The sequence below is a fragment of the Parambassis ranga genome, chromosome 16, assembly GCF_900634625.1.
Source record: "Parambassis ranga chromosome 16, fParRan2.1, whole genome shotgun sequence".
NCBI lineage: Eukaryota > Metazoa > Chordata > Actinopteri > Ambassidae > Parambassis > Parambassis ranga.
The window spans coordinates 20,594,873-20,603,424 of NC_041036.1; positions in this window are offsets into that span (position 1 = coordinate 20,594,873).

The window sequence follows — 8,552 nt, forward strand, 5'->3', positions numbered from 1 at the left end:
AGTACAGCATGCTACTGTATGTGGTTGACCTTATGGGTGTGATTCCACACATTGCCACATCGTTGCCAAATACAGTAAATTCATGTTGTTATTTTAACACTGATTTAGCTTTACCACTCTCAGACATGTCATTTATTTAGACTGTAACTGGTGCTTTTGTTGTATTTTTGTTCTGATATGCCAACAAGCATTGCATGGTAAAGCATTTATTTGCATGCTTTGTCATGTTGTGTTTAATTCCAGCCAGTGGCCTTCTTTTAGTTTTGTTTGATAGTAAGTCTTTTGTCATCTGGCATCAACATCACTTGTGAAGTGTCCCATGTTGATGGTGTTTCCTGCAGTATAAAGAAACACTGTCCACTATTGATTGTCAGCTGGGCCTGATGGAAATGCAGCAGCCACAAGGCATCAGATGGTACGATGCAAATCAGTCATGATTATGTATTGCACAGGACCAGTAAAAGTTAAGGATAACACAGACTACACATACAGTGTGAGTAGCAAAAAGCATGTGTTGTGTTGCAATAAAAATATAAAAACAACTCAAAACTCATCTAAAAACAGGCGGCGAGCTGCTGTGTGACTGAACAAGAACCTGTAACCAAAACTTCAGCCAGACATTTTTTGTCTTTAGTATTGACGACTTGTCTGGTTAATATTTTGCCTCTTTTATTTACTTTGTATCGCATTTCTTACAAAGAGAAGCTCTAAAAACCGACCAGGTGACCCCAAACTTTTGAAAGTTAGTGTATGTTTCCTTGCCTGATTTTGTTTTTTTTTGACTGTAAGATAAGGTCCATGTTATTCCTGTACAGTTGTGCTTTGTAGATCTTTTTTTGGTTTTATGGAAAGTCTTTTGCATAGCAGTCACGTTTGTGAAATTTCCCAGTTTAGGATGATAAGAATAAGAATAATAATGAGAATAATATATAATATTTCTATTCGATTCGATTCGATTTGGCATAAAAATTAGCTTGTGAAGCATCAATCATGTTAATGTTGTTTCCTGAACATGGAAGCTGGTGCTGATTAAAATGTTGCAGTCACATGGTGTCAGATGGTAAAAGACAAATCAGTCAGTGTGAATGGTTGTTTGTCTGTGTGTGTTGCAGATGTAGCTGGTAACAGTACTGCCTCTACAGATGTCACTACTAGTAGTCCTGCCTGCAGCTCTTTTCTTTGAGGCCGCTCTGGTACATCCATGATATATAGCCTACAGTGTTATGCAAAGGTTTAGGCACCACTTAGGAAAATCAGACATTAATGGATGGACCTATGTTAGCAGACAGTAGCTAACTGGTTATGTAACTGTGCTACACCGGCACAGTAGCGGAGTTTGACACAGGCAAACGGGGCAGCCTGGGGCAGCATTTTTTTAAGACACATGGGGGGGGGGGGTCGAAAGTACAGATAATAGCTGCAAAATGTAATGGAGTAAAAGTAAAAAGTATGCACCATTATTGTAAATAATTTACATACAAAAAATTACTTAAGTACAGTAACAATGTACAAATACTTAGTTACTTTCCACCACCGGCCGTGCCTCTCAGACATAGATAGCTGTGATAGGCTCCAGCCACCCGTGACCCTGCACTGCAGGACAAAGCGGGTTCAGATGATAGATGGATGTTTGGGAAAAAAGATTTCTGCTTTTTGAGTGTAATGATTCATCTCCCAGCATACAGCAAACAAAGCGTTGCTAGGATAAAAATCAACATGTCATCATCCATTATGAATCAAATGTAGCTTACAGTACAATACATCTCTGTAACCTTTTGCATATGAATTTTCATACGTTTTACATATTGACAAGGGCACATTTATACCAATGATGTAGCCTGATCTTACCAGAACAGTGTGTAACTAAAAGGACGACATCTTCCAGAAATTCTTTATCAGCCTATCACTGTTTGAGCTGGAGGAGAGGAAGGAAAGGTAAGCTTATGCTTAAGTTTTTATACTATTTCATTAAATATGATAAAATATGATGCCTTTGGGTCAAAGACGTGATGTGCAACTTTAACTACGAAGTAAAGTTCACACGATATTATATGGTGTGCTAATAGAAATTCAAAACAAATGTAATCATTGTAATGTAATAATTAATGTTGAGATGATTAATAACAATACTAATAATGGAACTGAAAGTTTACCTGTACTTTTCAACAGCTATGGAAAAGATCACAAGTCTCATTTTTCTTATTTCAGGTCAGTATTATTATTATTATTATTTAAGAAATGATGTGTGTGTAGTTTCCTTTTTCTAAGCTAATCAGTTGAAATATGATGATTAAATGAATGAACATTAAATGTTTATCAACTTTAATAAATACATTCTAAAAAATGCATAAAGTTACATTTTTATGTTTCTGCTAAGCTTTTGTTATTTGTTATTGTAATCTATTCCCCCACAGCATTGTCTCCTCTGTCTTTGTGTGTCTCCACACATCACTTTGTCTTATTCCACGCTCCAAAGACCTGGTACGAGGCACAGAGCTACTGCAGAGAGAAATGCCACGATCTGGCCACTATTGATGACATGAGAGAGATGGAATCAGTTCTTAAGGCCGTGGAGGGTAAATACGATGACGCCGTGTGGATCGGCCTTTCAAGAAGGAGAGAGAGACTATTTGATCTGGGCCCAACAAACAGAAAATAATTGTGCACAGAACTTGGATGGGAAACTGTATGCAGTTTCATGTGAAGTCTACAGTTTTATGGTTTGCTTTGATGGTGAGTGTCAGTCAGCTGCTGAAGCTGTTGTGCCTCTTCCATAGGTCTATGAAATGTCATGTGTACCCTCGTACAACATATTCGGTGTGAAGATCTGTAAGTACATCTAGTATGTATATAAGAAGTATGAAACAGTGGACATGGACACAGAGTGTGGGGCTGACAGAACACTCACTCACCAACTCACTAGACCGCGTTGTGGTTCAGTGCAGTACTACAACAATCAAATTTCTAATCCTAATTCTCGCAAACATGGCATCTCTCTCTCTCTCTCTCTCTCTCTCTCTCTATTTTAGGAAAAGCCCTTGATGGAAAAACGTATGTTCTCATTTCAAAAGCGCTAAACTGGACCAATGCCCGAGAGCACTGCAGGGCACATCACACCGACCTGGCCAGTGTGAGGAATGAGGTCGAAAACCAGGGAATTGCAGAGGTAGCTGCCGGTACTCAGGTGTGGGTCGGCCTCTTCAGAGACCCCTGGGAGTGGTCAGACCAGACTTATTCATCGCTGAGATACTGGAAAGCAGACAAAGTTGTTCTTACTGTGGCTGGTGAAGAATCCTGTGTTGCTATGTTAAAAACAGAATCTGGGCGATGGGAAGAACGACCGTGTGAACAAAAGCATCCTTTCCTCTGTTACTGTGAGTTTCTACATGTTCACGCTTAATGAGGCAACACAAACTCATTTTGTGTAGGCAGAGAAGATTGAAGCAAGGCGTCTTGTAGAGTTTTCTTGAAGACATTTCGCTGCTCATCCAAGCAGCTTCTTCAGTTCTAGAATTTTCTCTCTCTAATTTTGTGTAGGCACAAAAATTACTACAACTACTGGCAGGAGGCATTTATTGCAAGGAGGAAAAAAAACATTTTAAAAACCTTCGGCCACTCGGTCCTTGTTAAAGTCACTCAAATCTGTCCATTTGTAAACAACTTCAAGAATCAACTCCACTTCCTGTTTACTACATTCCACCACTGTAACAAAGTAATCTATGATATATAATGTTGTGGATGATATTCATGACTTATCTAAAGAAAGGTGTGTGTGTGTGTGTGTCCAATTTTAACAGGTCCTATTGTGAGGCTCTTCACACTGAGGTTTAACTCTTTGCACACTGTGTTGATAGAAAATGATCCTGCAGTGCTAGATGACATCATAAAGCAGGTGTCTCATGTTTTATCATGGATTTGTTGAATATTTATCTCTTGATTTTTTTTGTTTCCAGTTGTTAATTATTACCTGTTGTGTTCCTCAGCTGGAGCAGCAGCTGACAGAGATGGGTGTGAGCAATGTGAAGCTGCGATGGAGGAAAGATCCTGATGGGAGAGTTTTTAAGAAGGAATCTCTCTATGGTGGCTCAAGACAGAAGAAGACTTACTGTAACGCATAGCAAAGTCATAAACAATCACTCTTTAATGATTTCCCATTTCTTTGTCTTTAATATATTCGTCTTACCATGTTGTGCTGGTTTGTTGTTAGCATGTTTAAACACTTTGTAAATCTTATGTTTTCAAAGTTTGGATGAAAAATTCTTTATTATAGTTAACATGCCAACCAGCCTGTCTGAAAGCGTAAAAGTCATAAATATGCCAAGTCCTCACATGCTGCATTTTTAGACGTGATTGTGTTGTGTTTTGAAAGGTTTTCTTGTCACTTCCTGGTCACTGTCACACATGTTCACCTCTTAGAAACAATAAGGAAGAGAGATGGTTCGCTCCTGAGCTTTCCTCCATCATAACCTCTGGGAAAAACAACGTGTAGTTCAGCTCCACATGGTGAAACACACATGTGATGATTTAACTGACTAATAACTGACAATAGCAGCTATCTGTCTCTTTTTTGACTACATTGATTGGTTTGGTGTTTGTTTGGGGATCAGCAGTAAAGCCCTGACTTTAGTTTGCCCTTCAAACAAATTAGAAGATATTTTGCATAGTTATTTTGCATTTTGCATAGTTCTTAATGCAGTGTATCCGAGTGTTTTACATTCTTCCTAATGTGATGTTTGTGATGAGACACACACTGATAGACTCATTAAAGGTAATCCTACATTCTCAGACATATTTATAGCACTTCTAAATGTAATATGACTGTTTCCAATCTGTCAGCTTTGGGTTGTATTGTACTTTTTTGTTTTAATCAAGAATGAGGTGAATGAAAATTTCAGATTTGTCTATTAAAACGAGAAAAAAATATTAGTATTATTGTTGGCATCTTTCAAAGAAATGTGTGTTATTGATACATTTTTTTCCAGATATGGGAAAGAGCATGCATCTAATTCTTCTTACAGGTCAGTGCTACACTAAATATATCTATAAGCTATGTCACATGTATATACTGACATATATATATATGTACTTCAGTACTCTCTGCCTGTAGTCCATGTTCCATATGTGAACAGTCCTTAGGGACCACCAGCATCCTTTAAGACTGATCCAGGACTCACAGGCAGGCAAGGACACATGTTGGTTGTTGCAGTTATTTCACATGGTTATGCAATGTTAAATTGAACAATGGAGCAGTATAAATTGTCCTCTGTGCAGAGGAAGCTATGTCACGTGACTGAGCTGCTGAAACAACAGTCAGCAATAATAATAATAGTCATGTCATATTGGAGTAAATGTAGAATGGACCTGCTTTCAATTATGTGACAACAGGGTCACACTTTGATGTGATGTCGTAGAGTCGTGTTCAAATGTTAGTACCCTCTCTTTTAAATCTTGGGCTGTATTTGCCTAATACTAAGACCCACTATGATCAGATTTGTATTATGTATTTACACAAATTAAAAACATAGCATTAAAAGAGAGGGTACTAACTTTTGAACATGAGTGTAGCTTTATCCACTTTTCTCCTATAGGGGTGTGTTTCCTATCTGTGTGCATCTCCCAGTACCAGTATCTCTTAGTCACAACCCCAAACACCTGGTACAAGGCACAGAGCTACTGCAAAGAGAACTGCATTGACCTGGCCACCATATACGACATGAGAGAAATGGAAACAGTCCTTAGAGTTGTCAGGGGGAAGTACACCGATGCCGTTTGGTTTGGGCTTTGGAAAACGACACAGAGGAAGTGGCACTGGTCTCTGTCAGACAAAACTTTCTACAAGGACGGAGAAAGAGACTATTTGCCCTGGGCCTCCAGTCCAACTTACCACTGTGGAAGCTACCAAGATGGAAGTCTGTATGCAGTCCCTTGTCATTATGAAAAGAGAGCAATATGCTTTGATGGTAAGATGTTGCACAAAAACTCAAAAACACTCTAAACACATTCAACATCTTTCTCTTTTTAGGAACCAAAGAAGGTTCAGGGCAGTACATTCTCACTGACACAGCAATGGGCTGGACTGATGCTCAGAACTACTGCAGAACCATCCACACAGACCTGACCAGTCTGAGGAATGATGCTGAGAATCTGATCATCCAAAACGTATCCAGTGGCCAGCAGGTGTGGACCGGTCTCTTCAGAGACCTCTGGCAGTGGTCAGACCAGAGTGACTCGTCGATGAGATACTGGCCCACGAACCACTCGGTGTGGAGCGAGGACACCGACGGTATCTCACGCTGTGGGGTTTTGTTGGAGCTCGAACCTGGCAGATGGGGAGAGCGGCCATGTTCAGACGCACACATGTTCCTCTGTGGCTGTCGGAAAGGTTGGTCATTCATATCGTATTTTCTATCATAATTTAAAAGTGCATCATTCATTCAAAGTGTGTGTGTGTTCATGTCTACTCAGAAACCAAAGTGAGGACCATTAAAGTGATGGTCAGCCTACAGGACTCAGCACTGGACCTAAATGACCCTACAGTGCAAGGCCACATTTTAAAGCAAGTAAGTCTTTTGAATATGGACTCATATCATTGTTTCCTTTGATGCTCAGTTCAAAGAAGCCCTGTCAAGCCCTGGAGGCAAAAAGCAGCTTATTTAGTTTTTTTGAATATTCTATAGTTTGCAAGTCATTTAGAAGTAATTTTATCACTTTTATCACTTGTCATTTGATTGCTGCTAGACCACAAACCATACCATAGTAAAACACATGCCATGGCTTGTAATGCCCCTCAACCATGATGCGGGTGGACCGGCTCTTTGGTGAATTAACTAGTTAGCTACTTTTAGCAACAAAAGTCCATCCATTAATGACGGGCTGATTAATAGTTGGTTAATAAGTTAGTAGTTTGCAAGCCAAAAAGGTGTGGACACTCCTATCCTGTACATTGTGTAATAATCTTACTTTGTCTTTTCCCAGTTGATGCTGAAGCTGGCTGGCTTTGACAATTTGCAGTTAAAATGGGTAGAGCGGCCTGATAGAAGGGTTTTTGTCAGAAGAGATCCCTGAAACAACTTTCAAGCTGTATGAGGTTGGAAAAATATGTGTGATAAGTTTTGACATGTACACAATTTTTGTTTTGTTTGTTTTTGTGTGTATTTAGGGACTAGAAATCATTTAAACTATTCATCTACAAAGGAATTCATGACATGGGGTTACTAGATTCTTTTCTGTAACCTTTAGATGATCTAAATAAAAATAAACACCTATTACAGAACAGACATTTTGAATGTATATTATTTTATGCTATTTTTTCTTTTATTTTTAGTAGTCATTAATTAGTCCGAATATTAGTTAAAACATCAACTATATGTTCAGTTATATTTTATCAAATAAGTTTAAAAATTGTTAACACTGGAAACAACATTTATATTTATGAATACGTCCGTGAACTTATGTATAGTGCTTCACTTATATAATAATAATAATAATGACTTGAGTGCTGTAGTTTGTCCTGTGGTCTGCTTGTGTACAGTAAGTTACACTGAAATATGTTCATGTGTCAGAGTAGAACCAGGTGTGAATAATAACTTTATAAAAGGGTGAAATTGTACTTTGTTTATTTTTCATTGTTTATTATTTAATGTGCCTATTCCAATGCTTTGATTTATGTCCAGAAGGCCGAGAGACAGGAAGTTGTACACAATTACCTGTAACAGGTGTCTTTAAAAATACCTATATATTAATCTGTGTCTAATTGTGTATAAATTGATTTACATTATACAAAAAACTCAATAATAAGATATTGGGCATAATAAAGAATCAAGGGATCTGACATAAGGTTGTGAGCCTTTGGATTGACACATGTTAAATGATAAATCTGACAGATCTGATATCTACATGATATCTACATTTTTGAATGTACAGCTAGAGGTGCATACACAGTTTCGGATCAAGTGCAATTTAAGACATTCATACACATTTGTATGCACTTTTTGTTAAAAGCTATAGAAGAAATCACACAACTGATTTTACTCATGTCAGGCTACTGAGTCAGCTGACCATGTCTCGATATTAGTGAGGCAAAATTAACACTACATCCATAACAGCTATTAAGGCTGTTTGAGTTTGAATAAATTCCCATGTAACACATTCATTGTTTCATTACCATTGTGAAGGCACGAACAGTGAAGGACCCTGGGAAAAAGCCACGGAGTTGTGTGATGTTAGTTCCATGGTTGGCTGGGTGGAGAACCTGTTCACGGCAACTTGTTGCTGAGGAAAACAAAAACATTGTAGAGTGCAGGAAAGACACCTTATTTTTGTAGACCAGGGGGATTTTTCTATTCTTTACACAATTTACAGTTCATTTACAATACATTACTCAGTTTAGGCTTTAATTTTAAAAATACCAGAAGGTTGTAGAGTGCAGGCTTTCATTGTGTTTTTTGTGATATTAAATAAAGTTCAGAAATTGTGTTGTGTTTTTGGACATTTCGTTCCAAAGGTTGAAATCCTAATCCTCCTGTATTGTACTAGACCTGCAACTGGTGTTT